The sequence below is a fragment of the Protopterus annectens genome, chromosome 2.part1 (assembly GCF_019279795.1).
Source record: "Protopterus annectens isolate FY-2018-M chromosome 2.part1, PAN1.0, whole genome shotgun sequence".
Classification (NCBI taxonomy): Eukaryota; Metazoa; Chordata; order Ceratodontiformes; family Protopteridae; genus Protopterus; species Protopterus annectens.
Genome location: NC_056729.1, coordinates 957,455,917 through 957,479,887, shown reverse-complemented (window position 1 = coordinate 957,479,887; position 23,971 = coordinate 957,455,917).

The window sequence follows — 23,971 nt, the reverse complement described above, 5'->3', positions numbered from 1 at the left end:
GTAAGGAGTAAGGTAGGAAAGAAAGAGAAAGGAGAGCAGCAGCCAGGTCAGTAAAATAAAGACAGTAAGGAAACAGGAAAGACAAGTGAAGTGGAGTGTTTCAGCCGTAGTAAGGCAGGCTGACAAGGGATGGTAAAATGGCCAGGGGCAGGGGGGAGTAGCAAAGAAGAGGAGAGGTGGAGAAGGGTAACTATTATAAAGATGATGGCCTGGGAAGGGAAAGAACCTTAGCTGATATCACGTGTGTGCTGCCCACAGGAGGACAAAACTTAAAATAAAATATTTAGGCAAAAAAATGACATACAGCCAGTACTGGAAAGTTCTAGCACCAGTATACAGTCAATTCAATAGGAGATAGGGGTGCTTCTTGAGTGCCAACTTGGCCTGCTTTGTTGTTCCAGGGATACCAGGTGAGGTAGGTCAGCAGGGAGGGGGGCAACCCGTTGAAGAGCACTAGGCTTTCAATGAGCCAGTACTGGAAAGTTCTAGCACCAGTATACAGTCAATTCAATAGGAGATAGGGGTGCTTCTTGAGTGCCAACTTGGCCTGCTTTGTTGTTCCAGGGATACCAGGTGAGGTAGGTCAGCAGGGAGGGGGGCAACCCATTGAAGAGCACTAGGCTTTCAATGAGCCAGTACTGGAAAGTTCTAGCACCAGTATACAGTCAATTCAATAGGAGATAGGGGTGCTTCTTGAGTGCCAACTTGGCCTGCTTTGTTGTTCCAGGGATACCAGGTGAGGTAGGTCAGCAGGGAGGGGGGCAACCCGTTGAAGAGCACTAGGCTTTCAATGCGGCAGCACACCACGCGGACAGCCTGGGGGAACCTGCAATGTTATGTCCATGTACACATTGTGTTCCAGGGTGTAGCCAATCACTGATAAACTATACACATGCATCAAAGCCATGTATAATGTCATTAAATAGGGACATCTACACTTGCACTGCATGGTCTTGAGTAACACATATTATGCATGCTGACACGTGTGAGGTGACTGTTTGCCTTGTGATACTGGCACCCACCTTCACCCATTATTGAGTATGTGTTGGATTGCTGGTGTGTGTGTGTATGTGCTGTAGTGAGGAGTGTATTTGTATGCATGTGTGCATGTGTGCATGTGTGCATGTGTTCATGTGTTCATGTGTGCATGTGTTCATGTGTTCATGTATGCATGTGTGCATGTGTGCATGTGTTCATGTGGGAATGTGTGCATGTGTGCATGTGTGCTAACATCATGTACAGATTGTAAACTGTGTTTCCTGTCTTCCTCTCTCAGGTGCTGAGTTTGGGGTGGCTGAAAGCAGCAGGGAACCTGAAGTCACTGCCACTAATAGTGGAGATGATGAGATGTATTCTGGCACAGGAAGGTTTGACAGGGTCTGCCGTTGGTCTACCAATCGACAGTACACAGCATTCAACCCCATCTATGCGCAGACTCATGCTGCCCATACATCCCTCATCACCAATGGCCTTAGCCGAGGGACAGCATACAGTTGGCATTGACCAGAAGAGTGTGGTACCCATGGCATTTGCAACCCTCACAGCAGCCATAGCCGGATTCCTGGAATGGTACCATATAGGCGGATGTCCAGGGGTTCTCGGGGGAGCACCACTGGTTGTATTGCCCCTGGCAGACGTGCCCCCAGAGGTATTACAACCTCCAGTATGTTCCGGGCTGTAATGCAGGCACAGGCACATATGGAACAGTACACCAGACAGGGACTAAGGGTGCAGAGGGCACATTACACCGCTATCAATATTAGCATCCGTGACCTTGCTGGTGCCATCAGGAATTTCACCGAGGTCATTGATAGATGTTAGGGGGAGACAATAGATGCCCTCCACAATGTGTCTTCCATGAGCCAGGACCATGCGGGATGGGTGAGACGCCGATGCAAACACATGCCAGCAACAGCAACAGCTGGCAGTCAAAGTGGATGGCACACAGATCACAGCTGCTACTGTAGTGGGAGTACCAGCCCCAGCAATGCTGGGGCTGGCCTGTCTATTGACCGTCCTAGTAGACCACATGCATGTGGCTCTGGCCAGTCCCAGCAGGGACATGGGTCCAGTCATCATACCTCTGCCTCTGATGATAGTACCCAGTCAGGGTTGGTACTCGATACTGCCCGTAGCACCCCTGCCAGGCACAGGTACTGTGTCCGTGCCTAGAGACAGTGATCTGTACAGCCTAGCAGGTACAGACTGTGGCTGTCCCACAACCTCCCGTATATGGCAGCCACATGGTGGAGCTGTGTGCATGCAGACACACACACAACCAAACAATTAGGGCTCACACATACACACACACACACACACACACACACACACACACACACACACACACACACACATTACATCAACATTGGCCCATGCTGTACTGTTGTCCTTCACACACACACACACACACACACACACACACACACACACACACACACACACACACACACACACACACACACACACACACACACACACACACACACATGTCAATTGGATGGGTCAATGTCGGGCTCTGGCAAACCAACAACACACTCTGTGCATATGATGACACCTGTGCCACCTTCTGTCATCTGTGACATTGATGCAGGAACAGGCTAACATGGTTCTGATGCACAGGGTGACATTATAGCAGTGTAGCAATATTAGCAAGTTGTCAACAGGAAAGTGTAATGATATCCTTGTAGGTATATCTGAGCAGGCATTATGCATCACAGCTCTGATTGTCAATGTACCATTGTTTACACCAGTGTTAGGTCTGAGTATGTATTGTCCACCCATGTGCCACTTGGCTGAAGTGTAGAGTGCTGCCAGCACATGTTAGTGAGTGAACAGTATGTGTGTGGTGTATGCATTACAGATTAACAGGTGTACATCTGTGAACATGGTGGGTGCACACTGTCTGCATGTGCGTGCATAGTGGACACGTGGGACATGTGACATACCCTGTTGTACACATTGTTAACATCTCATAGTATCCTTCGATGGCCAGTATGCATTATACTACAGATATGTACTAACATGGGTACACATGTGTGTATGACATGGGTTGACAGTATGCTGTGGGTGATATTGTTAATACCCGTCAATGATTTGCAGTCTGATAGTATACACAACCTCAACAGCATGACTATAACCAATCATTAGATGATGTCCTGACAAATGACACACAGTTGTAGGGAACTCAGTAACAGTTGGATCCTTCCGGTACTATACTATAACAGTAACCAGTGGTATTGACCGCCACCCGTTCCTGGGACCACACCTGTTTGGCATATAGCCCTCTTAGGTACATGCAAACACACTAGGGATATGTCCATCCACATCTGGAAATGCATGCATTGGCCTACAATACATTCCCTGGATGGGACGCATATCCTACACAAGGGTATCATACAGACAGATGCCTGTTGTCCAATACATGCTGTATAGCAGTAAGCCGACTATGGCATAGTCATCCACATTTACTATACATACTATCCTGACAGTACCACATAGGTGGTAGCCCTCAACATGTATGTTGGGTAACAATGTGTACATACAGCCACGTGTTATGTCATGTCTCCCTTGGTATCCACATATCCATAGGTATTGTGGAGTCCCTCGGTGTGTCACATTAGACATTAGGGGCCTGAATGCATATCCACAGGGCTGTTGTACACCTATAATGACTGTCCATTATTGCCAGTCGTTGTTGTGTATGAACATGTCTGACATATACCTCAGGCATGTACCCTCACTCACAGTACTCTATAGTAACTGTCATGGGTGTGTGTGGCACAGATGACCTTGGACACAGATCACTACAGTGGCCGGGCTTGTCACATACATACATATGTGACCTACGATCTGAGAAGCAGTGGCACAATCTGTCAAAGGAAACAAATATATTCATGTAGTATGCAGGATTCATACCTATGTACTGATTGAGGTCACATGTACACATATTTATTTGCCACGCAGATACCTGATGTGTGCAATGCACATACTGTTTTAATCATGATATGTCATACCATAGTAAAAGCAAAATTCAGACTGCATTGACCAACTGTGCCGCACACACACAAACTCAGTAATTGCAGGATTCAAACACTGACCTAACTATGTTATGATACTAGAAAGATACGCATGAACATGGTGCGCTGTATGCTTTGCTTCTCCTGCTATATTTGTAGGATGCTGACATCATCAGACTTTCCAAAGAGGAATGTACCTCTCTTAATGTGTTTTCCCAGTCTCCAAAAAGGGCACTCCTCTAAAAGGAAATCACACACGTACACTGTCAGTGTTCACAGGATTCAAACCCCTACCTAACTATGCTATGTTACTAGAGACATACGCATTAACACGGCGCACTACATGCTTTGCTGGGTGGGCTCTCTTCTTCTGCTATATTTGTAGGATGCTGACATCATCAGACTTTCCAAAGAGGAATGTACCTCTTTTAATGTGTTTACCCAGTCTCCAAAAAGGGCACTCCTCTCAAAGGAAATCACACACATACACCTCCCACACACACACACTGTCAGTGGTTGCAGGATTCAACCCCCTATTTAGCTATGTTATGATACTAGAGACATATGCATTAACACAGCATGCTATATGCTTTGCTGGATGGTTTTTCTTCTCCTGCTATATTTGTAGGATGCTGACATCATCAGACTGGAAATGGTAATGTGTGTACACTTTGTTTTATGCAATCCCAGGAATGAGCCATGTGGGTCGGAAGGTGTCAACAGCTTGAACAGCACCACATAATTCTTACCTTGTGTGATCTATCTATGGACACATTGACATTCCTTCATATGTCAACACATATTGATGCACAGATTGTTGGTTTTGTGGATATGACATGTGTCGGTGGTGTTGATAAAGGGCTATTCAAAGTCTATGTGGGACATGTGTAGCTCTGTTCAGTGATGTATGTCCTGGGTGTCTACCTTGCAAACAGTCTAGCATGTTTGGGAACTATGATCTGCACATGAACATACCACAGTTGGTAGGGTTGTGTGTTTGTCAGCTTCCAATAGCTCTGTGTATGACTTCAACCATGATGGACTCCATGGCCTTGCAGATCAGACTTCATAAGCTTACTGGACAATACTTCCCATGGTGTGTTGTGCACCTACACTTGTGGGGAGTGCCATATGTTGCTGTAACACATTCAACGGTTCTAGATCCTGTGGAGAGGGTGAGGCTCAACAGACTGTTCAGGTGCAGGGTCTGTTCTGTAGTTCATGCATGACACATATTGGGAAACAATGGAATCCAATTGCTGCCATGCTTTTGGCTTTGTGGGGAGCTGTTCAGCCATTCTACATGTGATATCTCCTGGTATGATGACTGGGACTATCGTCAGTGGGAGTTGGGTATGTCTATATGGGCCTGTCTGACAGGATGTCAGCATTGTCAGTCAGGTACAGTTGGCCCTGACTCAGGACATATATGAGAGTACATTGCTATTTATGACATAGCTGAAGGAGGTGTCATGATTCAGTCTGGAATCCTTCTCAGCTACTCTTTACAAAACACCAACAAACCTGAGCACTAATCCCTGTTATACTTTTTACACACGTAACACCCTACTGATCCTTTGCGATCAGGCTACAGAGTATGTCATCATAATATTCTGGCATGTCCAGGGGTCGGTTTCATGTGTACTCTCCAGTCCAGCTAGTGAATATTGTGGTTTTGACACAATGTCACATCTGCCTCATGTACACAGACAACCCTCTCCTCTTCCCAGCAATCTCAGATATATGTGAGAGATGCAACAATATTGACATACAGGAGGCTGACCTATCTCGACCCATGACTGGCATAGTCTATCAGGTTGTGAAGGTAACCACAACACCACATATCAGTCTCACATAAACCTATAGCGACAGCAATCAAACCACATTATCACACAAACATACTCGGAGGCTCTACATAAACTTGGCCTAAGCAGCAGAGACCTCCAAAGCAGACACACAAAAAACTGCTACCCCACTACAATACCCACATATCACATAGTTCACAATGTCAGTGTGCCACACAGTCACTGCCCTTTGGGCTAAACAACACACCTAATACACTTGTAATAAGTGACACTTATTGTCAGACACACTGACGTCCCACTCACCAGGCCAAACAAGGGAATAGTCACTTTGAGCTGTCTCTCGGGTGGCAGGATCCACAACATAACACATGCACTCAGGTCACTCCAAAGCAAGTACAGGACTGGCTCCATCATTGTACATGCTGGTGCATACACCCTCAGATGTTCCTCCCTGGACCACATGACATGATACATAGAGGAACTCTCTGATCATGTAGCCCAGGCCAGTATGACCCTGACCTTGTCTAGCATCTTACACTCACCAAGTATGATGTCACAGCATACCAACAAACTGATCAAGTTTAATAGTTGGCTAACATATTGGTGTCATTCACAGGGGATACAGTGTCTGTCAGCCTGGGGTGACATGCTCGACATGCCACATAGCTTCCCTATGGACAGCTTGCACCTGTCACCCTTGGACATTCGAATACTGGCTAAGGCACTTGCTACCACCATGCTGCCTTTTTTAAGTGGGGCTCAAAAGACAAACCACCTCCATAGACATCACAGAGTACATGACACTGAAGATAATGCTGCTCAACACCAGATGTGTTACCCTCAAATTGCGACCACTCAGGAATCTCCTCAGTATGGGCAACAGTGATATCTGTGCATTAAGAGACACCTGGTTCAGGCTCCCAAATGCACACCAGCACTACCAAGTTATATTTCATACCATGCTTTCTGACTACAAAACTCGTAATGGCCAGCACAAATAGGGGGAGTATCCATATACATCACAGATACACATACCTCGGGGTTGGTAGCACTGCACAAAGCATCACAGACCATACATATGCACCTAACATTGTGCAAATCTGCCTTTTGGTTTATTGCCTGCTACAGACCACCCTCTGAAACTCATGAACCACACTCGGCTTTCCTGGGAACACTGGAAAATATGAAGGTTTCCCCAAACAGCATTATATTGGGTGACTTCAAATACCCACACATTGACTGGGGATAGTACTCAGGCCCCAACACCTTCGCCCAACAGTTGCTACTATTTGTAAACTCATATGCTATGGCACAACCGGTCACCACACCCACAAGGGGGGACAACATATTGGACATGATCATCACCAACATGGGGACTCTATGTTCCACACCTGAGATATACCCCTCATTGGTAAAGTCAGAACACACATTTATCTCACTGGACATCCATATCCCGTCCCCAAACCCATCCTGGTAATCTTGGTGAACTTCTCAAAAGCAAATGTCACACTTCTCCAAACCAAGGTGGTATCCTTCAGAGACCCTGGGACAGTGGTAAGTATGGCTCTGACTGCTGAATCCTTTACATACACATTCTATGGACACCTAGTGGACTGCATGGATCGTGCCATCCAAAATAACAACTGGACTCACTCCTCCAATGGCAGGGGACCTGTCTGGTAGACCCCGTCCATTAATAAGCTATACAACAAAAGGAGAACGCTACTACATGATAGAGCACAATCCCAGACATGGAAGGCATCTGTGATCTGTACTAGCAGACAGCTACAATCACTCATGTATTTATGTCAGGCCCACTTCTAATGGACAATTGCACCAGACACGTACAACAATCACAAGGCCTTCTTCAGTTAATTCAGGTACCTGGGTGGACACTCACTGATATGCTGTGAGTTACTGCATACTGACTAAACATACCCTGAACTCACAGACGTTGCCAACATCCTGTCAAATAGGTTCAGTGCAGATGCCCCCCCATCCCCCTAAGGAGCTACTGTCCATCCCAACAGAGTGTAACCTCCCTGACATCACAAATAAACAGGTGAGTGCCGCCCTCCCCACAGTGGACAACACAGAATCAATAGGACCAGACGGTGTCCCTGCCTGCGTCTTACACGGGCTTCATGACAGACATAACCCTCACATTACATCACTGTTCAATATCAGAGTTACTGCAGGATATGTACCCACGGAATGGTGTACAGTGATAGTAGTCCCGCTCCACAGAGTTGCTGCCACAACGGACCACAGACAATATTGGCCTATAAGGCTAACTAGCCTGTTCTGCAAAGCTATGGAGTGTATTGTAATGGGACTCATGCACATAGACATCGGGAACGTACAAACACTGGGCCCTACACATTTCAGCATTGTTGTGGGCATATCTTGCTTCTTGGACCTGTTCATATTCTTTAAACAGTTACCAGGTCCATCAGTGTAGGGACGGTTGTCCACACAGCCTGCCTGGACCTTGCACAACCCTTTGACACAATACCCCACTCGGCCATTATGCATAGGCTCACTGGCATTGATATCGACACATATCTCACATGATGGATTGCTACCTGGATCAGGGATAGTACCCACATGCTCAGTATTGCAGGTGCCATGTCTGACTATACACCAGTTATACATGGCATCACACAAGGCTCAGTCCTGGGACCTCTCTTGTTCAGTATATAATTGTGTGACGTACGGCTAACACAGGAGGAATATGGCTGACCATGTTCGCAGATGACTGCAAACTGGGTGCCATAATCAACTCTCCAGCTGGCACATGCATACTCATACGGGGTCTCACAGAGATAGGATGACTGTTGCCTGAGCCATGGCCTACAGCTAAATGCCAGCAGTTGCACAGTCATCCCCTTTGGGAATAACAACATGCTCACACATTACCACATAGGTAGTAATCCATTACATACGGTAGTAGTCGTTAGGGGTTTGGAGACACGACTTGTTTGTACTCTCACCTTTGACAATCATGTTGCCAAAGTGGTTAGACAGAACTTATATATAGCCCACCTTATCCCATATGGTTTCACATGTTGATCAAGTGAGGTCATTGTGCCCCTATACTCATCACGACCATGCTTGGTTTCAATGCCACATTTGGGATGTACCTTACCCAACACCTGCAGGAACTGCAATGGCCACAAATGTTCCTCAACAAGCAGATGTAGGGACTCACACGGATGCCCTGCACAGTTCAGATACAGTAACTCCAGCTCTACTCAGTCGCTTACCACCTACACAGATGTGTTGTGTGCCTGTAGTTTAAGGAAATATCCGACCTAGATTTAATGGACATTCTCCACCTCAGGATATCCGTCTCCCTTGGAACTACACACTCCAGGGACATATACCTCAGCACAGATGTTAATAGGACATGCTGGAGGGACAGATTCTTATCCCAGAGGCTCCACTCACTCTGGATTGTAATCCCGGTTTTGCATGGGCAGAGCCACCCACTGACCACCTATAGGAGACGTCTTGACAAGTGGATGGGTGATCGTATGTTTACCCATGGGATATCTTCTGGGTCGCTGCTAGACAGAGGCACAATACACTAAACATAAATGGGCTATCTTGTGTGACCTACTATTCACAGGCACAGTGTTCTACTTTGACAGGGTTGTGAAAGCCAAACACACTCTGGCTAGGTTTGTACATGCCCTAGGGCGGATAGGCTAGTATCAACCTCTGAACCTATGCTAATGTTCAGGATGCACAATGTTTATTGCTGATACTGTTTGCAGGTTTTATCGTCTTTGCTTTCCCACTTTCTATGAACAACTTAGGTATCTGCAGAACATATTTGATTATGACAGGGTTCCACTATATTATATATGTGTCTGTTGTCATATAACTGTATGCACAGGGCAGATTGCTGGATAGTGAGAGGTTCCTGGGTTAACACATGCAACTGCCTGATATGTGTGGCCCACTGCTGTACTTCGACATGCCTAAGTGTGTGAGCATGCCCAGTTCAGACTGTCAGTGTTCTGTTGCCTGACATTTGTCTCATTTATTCAAGTGTGTGAGCATGCCCAATGTGACCTTTCAGTATGTTGCTGTCTGAGGTCCACTACATCTGTTGATGTATGTGTACAAGTCCAATATTAACTTTTCTACTGTGTGTGTTGAAAGTCAGGTTCTATTCTTACTGCGGGACTCAGCTTTGTGTCATAACTCGACAGGGATTATGCTGCACCTGCAGGGTTTCCATGGAATACTTAGCATAGACTTATCAACATTTCTTCATACAGGCTGACCACTGCACTACTGTCATGACTTAGTGGTTCAGTATTATGACTATAGTGCACAGTGTCCTGGGTTTGAGGCCCCTCACTGCTTTATATTTTCATACTGAGCAGACCAGACTGCTTAAGGGCCAGTAGAGCAAATATGAACATGTTGCCTTTTGTTCAGCTATGCCCTACTTAGGTTCATAGGTTCATACTGGGCTATCTGCCCTAAGGCATTTACAAGCATAGCCAGAGTGTGTTTGGCTTTTGCCACCCTCTGAACTGATTTTACTGTGCCCTTTTTAAGATTAGTTTACTGTGCCTCTGTCTAGTAGTGACACCAAAGTAATCCCCGTGGTAAACCTATGATCTTCCATCCACTCGTCAAGATTCCTCTTGAAGAGAGTCAGTTTGGGTCTCTGCCTAACATAGACTGGGATTCTATTCCAGAGCGAAGGGAGCCTCTGGGTTAGGAATCTGTCCCTCCAGCATGTCCAATTTATTTCTGTGCTCAGGTTCAAGTCCCTCGAGTGTGTAGCTCTAAGGGATTTGGATTTTTTTGTGGTGGAGCATGCTTATTGATTCCGGGTTGGACATGGCTTTATAAGTCAGGCAAAGATCACCTCTAAGTAGGCGGTATGCAACTGAGTAGAGCTGTAGTTTCTTTAACCAAGCAGCATATGGCATCTGTTTGAGTCCCATGATCCTCTTTGTGAGGTACTTTTGGGGTCTTTCTAGTTGCTGCAGGTGTCGGGTAAGGTACATCCCAAATGGGGCATTGCATTCAATTATGGGCCTGATGAGGGATGAATAAAGGGGCACGATGACCTCCCTCAATGTAGATGTGAATCCTTTCATGATAAGGTGGGCTATATAGAAGGTCTTTCTAACCACTCTGGCAATGTGGTTGTCAAAGGGGAAATTACTGTCAACTTGGGTCCCCAGGTCCTTAATTACTTCTTCCGTACTTAATGGATTCCCGCCTATGTGGTAATTTGTGGGCACTTTGTTTTTGCCAAAGGGTATGACTATACACTTTTTAGCATTTAGCTTTAGGCCATGGCTCTGGCACCTGTTACCCGTCTCTATGAGACACTTTTGGAGGATGCTTGTGTCAGCTAGAGAGTCAGTTATGGCGCCCAGTTTGCAGTCATCTGCAAACCTGGTCAGCCACAGTCCTCCCATGTTAGCCTGAACCTCCGAAAAATATATGCCGAACACGAGAGGTCCCAGGACTGAGCCTTGTTGGACGCCACTTGTAACTGGTTTAGAGTCTGACATGGCTCCAGCAATTCTGACTATGTGGGTTCTGTCCTTGAGCCAGTTTGCAACCCATCTTATGACATAGGGGTTTATATTTAAGCTGGAGAGCTTATCTATGATGCCCGAGTGGGGTATTGTGTCAAAGGCTTTTGTGATATCCAGGTAGACTGTGTGGACTAGCTTTCCCTCATCAATGGCCTTAGTGACTGTTTCAAAGAACTCGACCAGGTTTAAGAGGCAGGATCTGCCCTTAACAAAGCCAAATTGAATAGGATCCAGTGTCTGTAGGTCACCAATGTCTTTGTTTATGAGTTCCATGATGATCCTCTCCATAGCTTTGCAGACCGGGCTAGTCAGGATTATGGGGTGATAGTTTCCAAGGTCCGTAGAGGCACCACCTTTGTGGAGTGGAACCACTGTTGCTGTACGCCATTTTTTGTGTACATATCCTGTAGTAAGGCTGAGATTGAACAGCAGCTTCATGTGGGGGTTTAGTTCTTCTTGGAGTTCATGTAGAACACAGCCCGGGACACCATCTGGTCCCATTGATGCTATGTTTTTTGCTTTGGAGAGGGCAGCTCTCACCTGAGCATCTGAGATGTCAGGGAGGCAGCACTCTGCTGGGAGAGATATTTTCTCTTTAGGAGGGGAAGGGAGGGGGGAGTTTGCACTGAACCTGTCTGCCAGGATGTTGGCAATGTCTGTGGGTTCAGTGTATTTTTTGTAATTTTGGACCAACTCTGAGCATATCTGGGAGTGGCCACCCAGGTTCCTAACATAGTTAAAGAAGGCCTTGTGATTATCTTTAGTGCCCTGTGCAATTTTTCTCTCGAAGCTGTCCTGATTTTATGAGCGATCGTAGTTTTTTGCTAGTACTGATCAGAGATGCGTTCCCTTTTAGGGATTTTGCTCTTTCATGTAGTAGCATCCTTCTTCTGCTGTACAGCTTATTTATGGCTGGGGTCCACCAGGCAGGACACCTGCCTTTGGATGATTGGGTCTTGGTTTTGTTTGGGATAGCATGATCCAGGCATTCCTGAAGGTATCCATAGAATGCATTTATAAAAGATTCTGCAGTTTGAGCCGTACTTTCCACTGGCCCGGGGGCCTTGAAGGATTCCTCCTCGGTTTGGAAAAGTGTGACATTAGCTTTTGAGAAGTTTTTCACTGTGGTTTTCTGGGCTGTGGGTGGGATTGGAATGTGGATATCCAGTGGAATTGATTTATGGTCCGATCTTACCAATGAGGGGAATACCTCTGGTATGGAGCATAGAGTCCCCATGTTGGTGATGACCAGGTCCAGTATGTTATCCCCTCTTGTGGGGGTGGTGACTAGTTGTTCCATAGCATTTGAGTTTATAAATTCTAGGAACCATTGGGCTAGGGTGTTGGGGCTTGTGTAATGCTCCCAGTCAATGTTTGGGTAGTTGACGTCACCCAATATAACGTTGTTTGGAAAGACCTTCATATACTTAGACCCAGCTTGTCCAACATTGCTCAGTATTAACCAACATTGCTAGACATTGCCCAATATTACTCAACATTGACCACAGTTGTGCTATTTGGTGTGTGTGATTTTCTTTACATATACTACATGGTGGGAAATGCTGTTTAGCACTGCTTTATATTGCTTAACACATGGCAATCATGCCTCAGGTGGTGCTGCAGGGCTGGCTATGTCAGATGCACATACTACACTCCCTATACATGTTTGGAAGCAGGTGGTGTCAACTTAGGCATCCCTTTTTCTATATGTGTGAGTCAGAGAGAGGTATCATTTCCAGGGTTCCTACTGAGCCAGTGTATGTGCTATATGTTGCCTCTTTGCCAAGGCCAAAGCATACTGGGCACACCTCCTTCTGCCTACTGGAGCAGCCTCAGGTTGTTCCTCCTCCGAGTCACGCTCTGCCTGTGAAGGCTTGGCAATGGTGGGGGGCTTTTTGGCCCAGGCCTATGCTGGTCCTGCTGCAGCTGTTTTCGCAGGATCATATTATGTAGCATAGCACATACCATGATAATTTGGGTACATGTAGTTGGTGAGTACTGCAAAGCTCCACCAGATGTGTCCAGGCACCGGAACCGTGACTTGAGCAGCCCAAACACATGCTCGATTACATTTCGTGTTTGTGCGTGTGCCTCATTATGGAGTTCCAGTTCAGGTGTGTGTGCGTTTCTGATGGGTGTCATCAGCCACGGCTCCAGTGCATAGCCAGCATCCCCCATTAGGTGACCATGTGGGATGTCCCCATTGGCAAATATCTGGTACAGCTGCGTCAGATGCCAGATATGGGAATCATGGTAGCTTCCAGGGCAGCCAGCACACACATTCAGTATTATGCCCTGGGCATCACAGATGACCTGGCAGTTGATGGAGGGGAAGCCCTTGCGGTTGAAGTAGACCCTACCCCACTCACCGGCTGGTGCTTTGATGCGTATGTGCGTGCAGTCTATTGCACCCACTACCTCAGGGTATTCCGCTATTTGCTGGAAGAGACACATATTGCTGGCCAATTCCTCATGGGAATTGGGGAAATATACATGATCACTGACATGTGCTGACATGGCATCCAGGAACTGGTGCAGTACCCTGGATGCTGATGCCTGTGATATCCCCATCATAACACCAGTTGGTCTCTGGAAGGTACCTGTTACTAATATTCTTAGGCCAGCACATACCTTTTTTTCCACTGGAGTGGGTTCCCCTCTGTTGGTTCTGTGTGTGAGGCGTGGCCTGCACAGCTCAACAATTTGCTGCAAGAGGTCTCTGTCCACTCCATAGCGCTCCACTATCTCCAGCTCATGTAGCCCCTGGTAGGTTACCCTGGGCCTGTACACTCTTCTCCGTCTCCTCACTGTGGGTTGTCCAGCAGCATTCGCATTATCACCACCCTCAGCATGTTGCATATGTCGCCTTATAACAGCAATGGCAGCCCCTAACATTTTTTGTCTCAATAAAGCTTTTTCAGTTTTCACTTCTATTAGCTTACTGCAGTGTTGCAGTGTCTCTTGAGTGAAACATAATGGACTGTTGTTTGCAGAGTTTTAAGTGCTGGGCTGGGCTGGTCTAGTGTACTGCCTGTGTAATTGCCTGATTCTGATTGTTTTCAGCTGCTAGCTCTGCTAGTACTCCCTGGTAACTTCCTACTATTTGGTGTGCTTCCTTTTCCCTTTCTGTTTCCTCAGGGGGCAGCGCCGCACTCACAAGCGCAAACACGTGCACACCAGCTGACACGCGTGCACACATGCTTACATGGACTAAAACTTGCTTATTCTTGTTAAAACGTGCTTACAACTGTTTACACAGCCTTACAGATGCTTACTCCGACTTACACGCGTGCACACACACTAACACATGCGCACACTGTCTTACTCGGGTTTACTGACATGCACATGCACGCATGCACTCTCAGCAAGAAACTTTGGTGTTATCCACGGCATACACCTTCAATTTCTTTACTTTATCTAGCCTACATGTTGACACCCCTCTTTTAATGATATGTAAATGTCTCCTGACACATGCCACTCAGCTCCAATGAGCTTCACTTCTTTCATACATGCCCCCCTCATGATGTCACCTATCTTCTACTCTGTTACTCCCCTTATCCTACTCCTACACTCCACTGATTGTGCCCATTTGCTATGTAAACTTGCGATTCACTATCCTAACCCTTATTTGCACAGGATTGCCTACTAATGCTTGGTTACATCTCTTAGACTGAGCTTCCCCCCTTAGCAACCTCTACTTGGTGGCCATGTTGTCTTCAGCCTGCCATTCCCTTGCATTGTAAATTCATATTAGCAATAAAATCCACATTTATGGATCTTAATTATTGATTTTCTGGTTTTTAGGGCGCTGCGCTACGTTTAAACCCCGGAGATCGAGATGAAAAATAAAAAGTTATTTTATTTTTATTTTGCATCACTTCACATTGCCAATGGCTGTATTTTTGGCCATTGGCAAGCTTCCTCCTGTAAATGCATCCTTTTTTTGGAGCTGTCACGGCTCTGTTTTGCTATTTGCAAAACCATACTCAGTTGTCAACTGAGTACATTTCTGCAAATAAGACTACTCCTACTCAGACAGATTTGAGTTTCCTGGATTGCAAATTTACCTCATTTGCATAGCTTTCATCTGCAATTGAGGTAATTTGCATATCCAAGCCCTGTCCGTGTAGGACTAGTTTTGAGAGCTCTGTTACACGTCCCTACCGGCTGTTCCTGGATCGCTCGGTGGACATGTTGGCTGCATGGAGTCTTACTGTACTCTTAGACTCCATGCAAGCCTTCCTGAATCCAGCCCAATGTTTTCAAATATTTGAAATATTTACCTAGATCAAGACATTGCTATCTTGCATTATCAAGACTACATTTGCCTCACATGGTTGTTACATTTGGCATACAAGTAAGAATTGCTTTACTTTTTCATACAACATAAATTACACATTTCAACTAATAACATAAAATTTACATATTTATTCTAGATTGTAGCATTTTCAAAACACTGTGATGCTTTTTATCATTCATGGAATTGAGGTGCTTCAGATTTTCTCTATCCATGCAGCATACCATGTTTCCTACTAATATGATATTTAATCTCTTGTAGACAGTAGGATATATTACATCTCATCTTCCCATTCTTTAGCCATTACAGAATATGTTCCATTTACTGTCTCCATTCTGATTTGTAAAGTTGTCCCAGCTGCATATTCTAAGCCGAAGACAAATATTCATTATTCTGCTCCTCTTCTCAAAATTTGTGTCACATGTTTTTACCACCTGTTGTCATCAAAATTGGAATTTTGGGCATTCCCATAAAATATGATTGCAGTTTGTCTCCTCCACAAATCTACAGCTGTGCTAAGTGATCTACATTGTCTATGAAACCTCTCCAGTACTAAATAGCACTTATGTAAAGTACACGTTTGCTGCCCCCGCAATCTCTACCATTTTCTCAAACTAAGATTTCTCATACAAAGCTAATCTCATTTCTTTTATCACTTCATTCTTCTGTATTTGTCACCGATTTGGTGTATTATTTTCAGAATGGGACTACCTCTTTTACTTCTAGATATCTTGATATTTAAGACTCATTTTTACCTTTACTTACCTGTCTGAACTGATTCCATGCAACTCTCAACTGTCATTTTAAACACGGAGTGCTGCTATAGATAGTTTTTAACTTATTTAAGCTCAAACATTGTTCTGGCTCTAGCTCAAACATTTTTCCTTAGCTTTGTAAACAATTACTTCCTACACTCCCTGCATTACTCTTTGTACCATCAGCCATTCAATGAATTCATTCAGTATCTATATGACTTAATGTTTTCCATCATAGGTTCATAGGTTCATAGGTAGGTACTAGACTATTGGCCCAAGGGCCTACATAAGTCTAGCCAACAAGATCAACTGGCTTACGCCACCCAAGAAAGTTATTTTCCTGTGCCACTGTCGAGCAGAGACACATAAGTAATTCCCGGGGTGTATTTCCTATTTCCCATCCACTCATCAAGATTTTTCTTGAAGAGTGCTAATGAAGAACTTTGCTTGACATAGATGGGTAGCCTGTTCCAGAGTATGGGAAGTCTCTGGGACAGGAATCTATCCCTCCAGCGTGTCCTGTTTATTGTGGTTGCATTGTATCAATTGCCCTCATCAAGTTTTCACAGCTACCATATCCTTTGCTTTGGCCCTTTCTCCAACTTAGATATTTTCTATAAGTTAATGTAACCACCCTTGCTCTTGATCATTCTGACTGTATGTATCTTTCTCACTATTTTGATTTGAGATAAAATCATCTCATACCTTTCTCACATCAGTATACATTTGTATTATTTGTCTGGGTATAAAGCTAAAGCCTTACATTAGGATAAGGAGCAACCATATACCATTTCTCATATTGTTGTCAGAACCTTATTTAGGATAATCCTTCTCCCTGACTTCTTTTAAAGTATGTCGTTAATCACTTTTGCACCTGCACCACCTCTGGAAGTTCTGGGTCCATCATACATGTTTCTAATCAGATATAATACATGGTGTTACCATCACCTTAATAACATTTATTTTCTGTGTTAATTTATTGAATCTTTCCAATACCTTTAGCAGTGTTTATTCCAGCCTCTGTTTTAAATTCTGCATGTTCCACTTAATAGAACCATCAGATGTATTTGTGAATTTTAACCATTGATACTTAGGTACTGATACTTCTCTTATTGTACTGAAATTCAATTTTTTTCCCTTCACCCATTCTAATAACTACACTTTTCATTTTATTCGTTCATAACTCTGATAACTCATAAATTCCTACAACTAAATCTGGGTGTTCTTACAACTAAATCTATTATTAGGTTTCTGCCAGGAAGACATGGTCAATGAAAAATAAAATATTCCTTTGCCTTTACCTTCCCTTTTCAGTCTTGCCAGTTTCCCTCTTAATCTCTCTGCCATTTAGTCCACTATTATTGTGAATAGTCATGGGCACATAGAATATCTCTGCCTCATTTCCTTCTCTGTACTACCCATCTCAGACATTTTTCACATTAACTAACACCTTGCAATCAGAGTTATGATAAATTGGCATAACCAATTTATGATGTTTTCTGCAAACCCTGTATTACAAAAGACCAATCAATGGAGCCAAAGGACATTCTGATCTTCTTCCTCTTCTTTCAGCTACTCCCATTAGGGGTCACCACAGCGGATCATCTGTTTCCATTTCACATTATAATAATATAATAATAATAATAATAATAATAATAATAATAATAATAATAATAATAATAAAATATCACATAATAATAGTCCTGTTCCATTGCCTTCAAGGGCATATTAATATAAAAAGACAGACAAATGCTATCAATCATGTATAATTTGTCTTTTTTTAACAAACCCACTCTGCTGTGGCATGATTTTCCAGCTTCTTTGTAAAGATCTTTGTTATGATTTTTACATCCAAATTGTAAGGGAAAAGGGACTATCATTTATTAATTCTGGTAACTCACCTTGTACTTTAGGAAGCATGACTATTTTTTGTTAGGTCACTCATGACAGGACCCTTTCTGATTTCCAGATTTTATTACACATGTAGTCAACTGTTTAGAAATCTCTTCTTTTACCCATTTCTAGAATTTGGTGGGAAATTCATCTGTATCTGCTGCTTTATTTGGCAGCAGCTTCAAGTCTCTCAGGAACTGTTGATATAGTGGGCATTGTCCTGGATCATTTGTGAAATTACTGTGACTTGTCATACACAGTTAGGCTTATTATTTGCTCCTGCCTTTCAGGGTGCAATTAAAGGATGGTGTCTAGGATAACCTGCTCTAGTGGTCACTTTCTGCACTGTGGGACAATGAAAATTCAGTGTTGAGGCCAATGTTGCACACAGTACATGTTAACCCATAGGTAGCTATACTCAAGGCAGAAATTTAAATGGCTATGGTTATGTTAATGATTTCATGTAGAACCTCTTTGTCACTCTGGATCAAATGGACATAGATGATTTAATGTATAACTCACAAGTCAAAGCTGAGTGATGCAAAATATTTTAAAGACACATGGGGTAATTTCATGCCATTTGAGGTACATTGATTTTCAATGTCTTAGCCCTTTTATACTGAATAGGGAAAACTGTGACTAGATATTGAGTTCTGGTTTTAGAATCATATGGTTATTGGCAATTATCAGCTATCACTTAAAAGCAGAGTGAAATTGGTTGTGGAAACATAAGTTTCCCTTTGGTAACAATTACATGGACAATGTATCTTTTACTACATGAGGAAATGTTTGCAGTGACCCATATTCTCATTTCTGCTAACCACGATTACTGTAATGACTTTTACTTTGAGGTACCAGATCGCTTTCCTTTTGAAACGTAACTCAGCAGCCTTACGTTTTTATTTTGTTTGTTTATTTATTTATTGCTTCTATATACAACTGAATTTTTTATTATCAGTAGAGTTTTCCTTTATTTTCGCTATTCTGAATGATAAAGTCCAAGGTATTAATGACATGCTTATTTCTGAATGATGTTGGTCACACTTATCTTAAAGAGCTGCACAAACCATAAAGGCTTAACCGCATTCTCTACTTCATTGAAGGGGAACTACTGATAACGTGTTAATGTTGAAACATTTCAAATTTGTTAATGGTAGGTACTGCTCTTATAATCTAGTCACCATTTTTGAAAGTATCAGCTCTGGATTTTGTCCTTCCAGTACATTGAATATATGTTGAGGTGGCAAAGACGTTCAGTGATATCAGTCATTGTAGCACAAGCACTGACCTGCCTTATGAGGGATAGCATCCATATGTTTAATGTTAGAAGTGCAATGGCTTATAGAAATAAAGTTTTGTTTGGGGGTTACCCAGGATTCTGTGTTGACTTTTTGGGGTATTTTTTCATTAATGAATTCATCTAGTAATACATGGATCCCCAAGATTCCTGATGACTGCTATCTGAAAGGGAAAAGAAAAATCCTTTAAAAAACAATGGGAATAAAGGAATTGTATGATTTATTTGGAAAAATATGGAAAAGTAGAAGGGCATCCAAGATGAAAAAAATGTGCCTAATATTTAAGAAAATATCAGAAGCAGTGAGAAAAATGGAAGTCTACCATGTTATGATGGTAAAGCATCATCTTGTCTTCTTCTTCTTCTTCTTTTTCTTCTTCTTCTTCTTTCGGCTTTTTCCAGGTTAGGGGTCACCACAGCGGATCACCTGTCCGCTCATGATTAGCAATGAAGTTTTACAGTGTCGAGTTGCCAGCCAGGTGCCCAACCTTGTCTTCTAAAAGTACAAAATTATTTAAAGGCATTCACAAATCAAATGGCCAAACTACAGATTTCTTTGGACAGAACAAGAGTAAAAACTGACTTTACTGGAGAAATATATTAAAGAAAATATTCAGAAGTCACTTGTGTACCTAAAGTAAATATTGACACAGCGCTGAGACTGCTTTGTGAAAAGATTATAAAACAATGTACAAGCCTTAGTTTTTCATTCCTCTCATTAAGCATCTGCATAAAGTCAGTGCCATCTACAGAAGCTCAGATGAAAACGTTGGGTATGACCTCAGGACCCAAGGCTGACAACTCAAAAACAGCCTTTGGCATATTGAAGCACCCTATGATAGGCAGCTGTTCAAGTTCACGGTGGGTTATTCAAAGCAGTTCTTCTTGAAAAGACAGTTCATAAACTGACACCCATTATAACTGCAGAAAGGAGGATAAAGACTGGACTTGTCTATTCAGTTGTGTTGACAGTAGGACTGAGTTGGCAGAATGTCATATTAGGAATTGCATAAGAAGCTGAAGACTTCTATTAAAAAAAAAAAAAAAAACAGACCTAATGAATAAAGAAAATCTTTTCCTAGAGGAACAATTATCAGAAAAGGAAATGGAATGGGATTGGTCTCTTAGTAAGTGACTCCAGTCTGCCAAAAGACATGATGCTTCAGCTTCAAACCATTTGTTCCAAATCCAGTTCAACAAAAAGATGAAGCAATAAAGCTCTGAGAGGACAAGCTTGGATCAAAAGTTTAATACATATATTCCATTAACGCTCACAAAAATACGTTTTCCTTTGACATACACTTCTTCAGATGCAGGCTTGAATTAAACTCCTTCTGTATATACTATTTCTCTTACATATCAACCAATGAAAAGTGAACCAATTAATTAATTAATTGTTACAACTGAAGAGAAATACGCAAGGAGCAAATGAAACTGAAATCCACAATTATGCAGTGCAGTGACGTCAACAGGGGATGTAAATCAAAAAGTTGGATGCCAAAAAGAATGCCCAACATAGAGAACTATTGAGATTAACTTTGTTTATTAAGTGGAGGCAACTGGGAAGGAAGAAAGACAGAAGGCTACAGAACATTGTAGGACTAAGCCAGCAATGGCAAGACATAAGCAGAAATTTCCTTAGGATATTCCAACACAGCACATGAATACTGCTAGTCAGTTGAAGATCTAAACAAACTAGATCTATCCAGTCTAAAATGAAGCAGGACAATGAATAGTACCTAAGAAACCAAAATATAGGAAAAGCTGCTGGGGACTGTTCATTCAAAATGACAAATAATACTTAAAATATATTATACGTTTCTATTATTATTCGATGGAGTCATAAGCAACTATAAATCAGAACAAAATATGCTGTAGATTTAGCACCAGCTATTGAGGTAAAGATCATTGGATTCCACTGAGTGATGTCTTCAGCTCTGTACTATTGAAGTCCTAAGACAAGGACTGATGCCAAATATGTAACTATCACAGGTATAGAGGAGAGCTATTTAAAGGTATGGCTGAACAGTAACTCCATTATTTATTCTAAGTATTATTCTACAAAAATAGTAAAAAATAGGAGCAGTTTTATCAACAGTTAGCAGCTCAGTAATGATTAAAGCCATACTACTGGTATTTCAGATCTACCTAAAAGCTTTTTATATGTTAATAAATAAAAAAGACTGATGTACGTCATTTGGGTTAGCAAACATTAATAGCTATTGGTGGTGGAGTAGCAAAATAATGTACACTAGAAGCTAGATATGGCCATTGAGGTAGGAATGAATTATTCAAAGTTCTATGAATAACTTAAACAAAATTAAGTTTTACATAGAATGCATAGTACAAGCTGTAGTGTAGAGGGTAGTGGAAGTCAGTTTGTTAGCTTTAAATAATAGTGAGTAGGTAGATGACAAGCGGGTAAGGGTGTATGGAGAGTCAGGAGGTAGGATGCAATGTGGGCCCATGTGCTGCTACTATTATTATTACAACCCTTACAGACTAGCAATATCAAATTACAGTGTATAAAGAGGAATGAACAAGAAGATGCCAGAAGACATAACAGCGTTTTATAGAACATACGCAGTGGAGGTACCTCTCAAACTCGTAGTTCAAGAAGTCTGGACAAAGTTATTAATAATAGGGGAACAAAGGCCACAATCACAGAGATTTTAGAGTTGTTAGAATAACAGGTTTGTATTAGAATGCATTTTCATGAGGAATATTTCATTTATTATTCAAATGCCTGTCATTATTTAGTGATTCATCCCTCAGTGATTTGGCAGGAAACCACAAATTTGGTGAGGAACAGACCAAAATATGAGATAAAAATCTGGATATTCTGTAAAATTCTGGACAGCTTAGAGGTAAGGCAGACAGTCATAAAAGCTTTTTTTTTTTAAATGGATCATTCTTCTAAGAATGTATTTTTGTAGGTGAGGCATTTCCTAAGAATTAAGAGGTATTTTATTACCATTGTTCTTATGAAAAAGAGAATATTAAGATATGTGTTTCTAACATGACTGTGCTGAGGAGGGGATGAATAGTGAAACAGAGATGTCAGTAAAGATTCGACAGACAATTAACAAACTATGATAGGAACAATCTACAAAAAAGGAGGGGGTTCAAACTGAAAATAATGGATATTCATTTCAATGTTTTTTTCTTCTTACTGAATGTAATTCACCAGGTGGTAAAGGAGTAAAGGTGTAACATAACACAGAGCTTTATTAAGATCTAAGAATTATATTTGCACATTTAATAACTCACGTACCAGGAGTCAGAAAAAGTTATCTCCAGCTGTAAGTCCTTTTCATTACTGGTGGTAACCATTTCCAGTTCCTAGACAAGCTTAATGTAATGTCCAGATAATGGAGCTATGTTGTTACATCGAAAGTACGTTTCATTGAAATGTACTACAATGAACTCACTTTTGCGAAAGTGCATTTTAGCGAAAATCCACTTTCACACAAAAAAAAAGAAAAAAAACACAAAACACCAAAAAAACCTACAAAAATAAAACACTACTCACATTTATGCAGGGGGCAAGCCACCATGCACCCCCCACGTGGTGGGCTGTACCCCCACACCCCCCATTTTAATATTCTCACTTCAACATTTCACTACAGTGGGGAAAAGGGAATATTCTCTTATCCCCGCTGTACCGCAATCTAAGCAACAGTTTGTTTAGTTGTACAATCAACAGTATATGTTGATGTACAACTAAATCTACATATAAACTGCATTTTTTTTTTTTTTTTGTGAAAGTGCACTTTCACGAAAGTGAGTTTGCTTTAGTATATATCGATTTAATGTACTTTCGATGTTCAGAATACGACCCCCAGATAATATCCCACTGAAATGCCACCAAATAATGTGATGCTCGGACAATACCCCACCAGACTGCCTACAGTAATGTGATGTCTTCCACTATCCTGAGTCAATAACTGAGGAGCTTCAGTCTTCACTACTGACTCCAATGTGAGACTGTCACTTAAACATTAGCAATATTTCACAATTTTCCACTAAGAGCACAACAGGAACACACTCTAGAACCTCAGACTGGATTGTATACATCGGTCCACCCCAAATATAACTCCTTATTACACAATTGAAAGCAATGTGTCCCAGTTTAAGACCTCTGATACACTCACTCTTAAATAAATTAAATCTTAAAACACCCAAACACTTCTGGGAAATCATGACACAGATCCAGCTATGTCCCTTCCCAAAATAATATGGCAATTCTGCCACCAATCAGAGTGTCTTCATGCCATTTTAAAGGGGCATCCAATTATAAAAATTAGATATTTAAACAAATTATAGCAAATG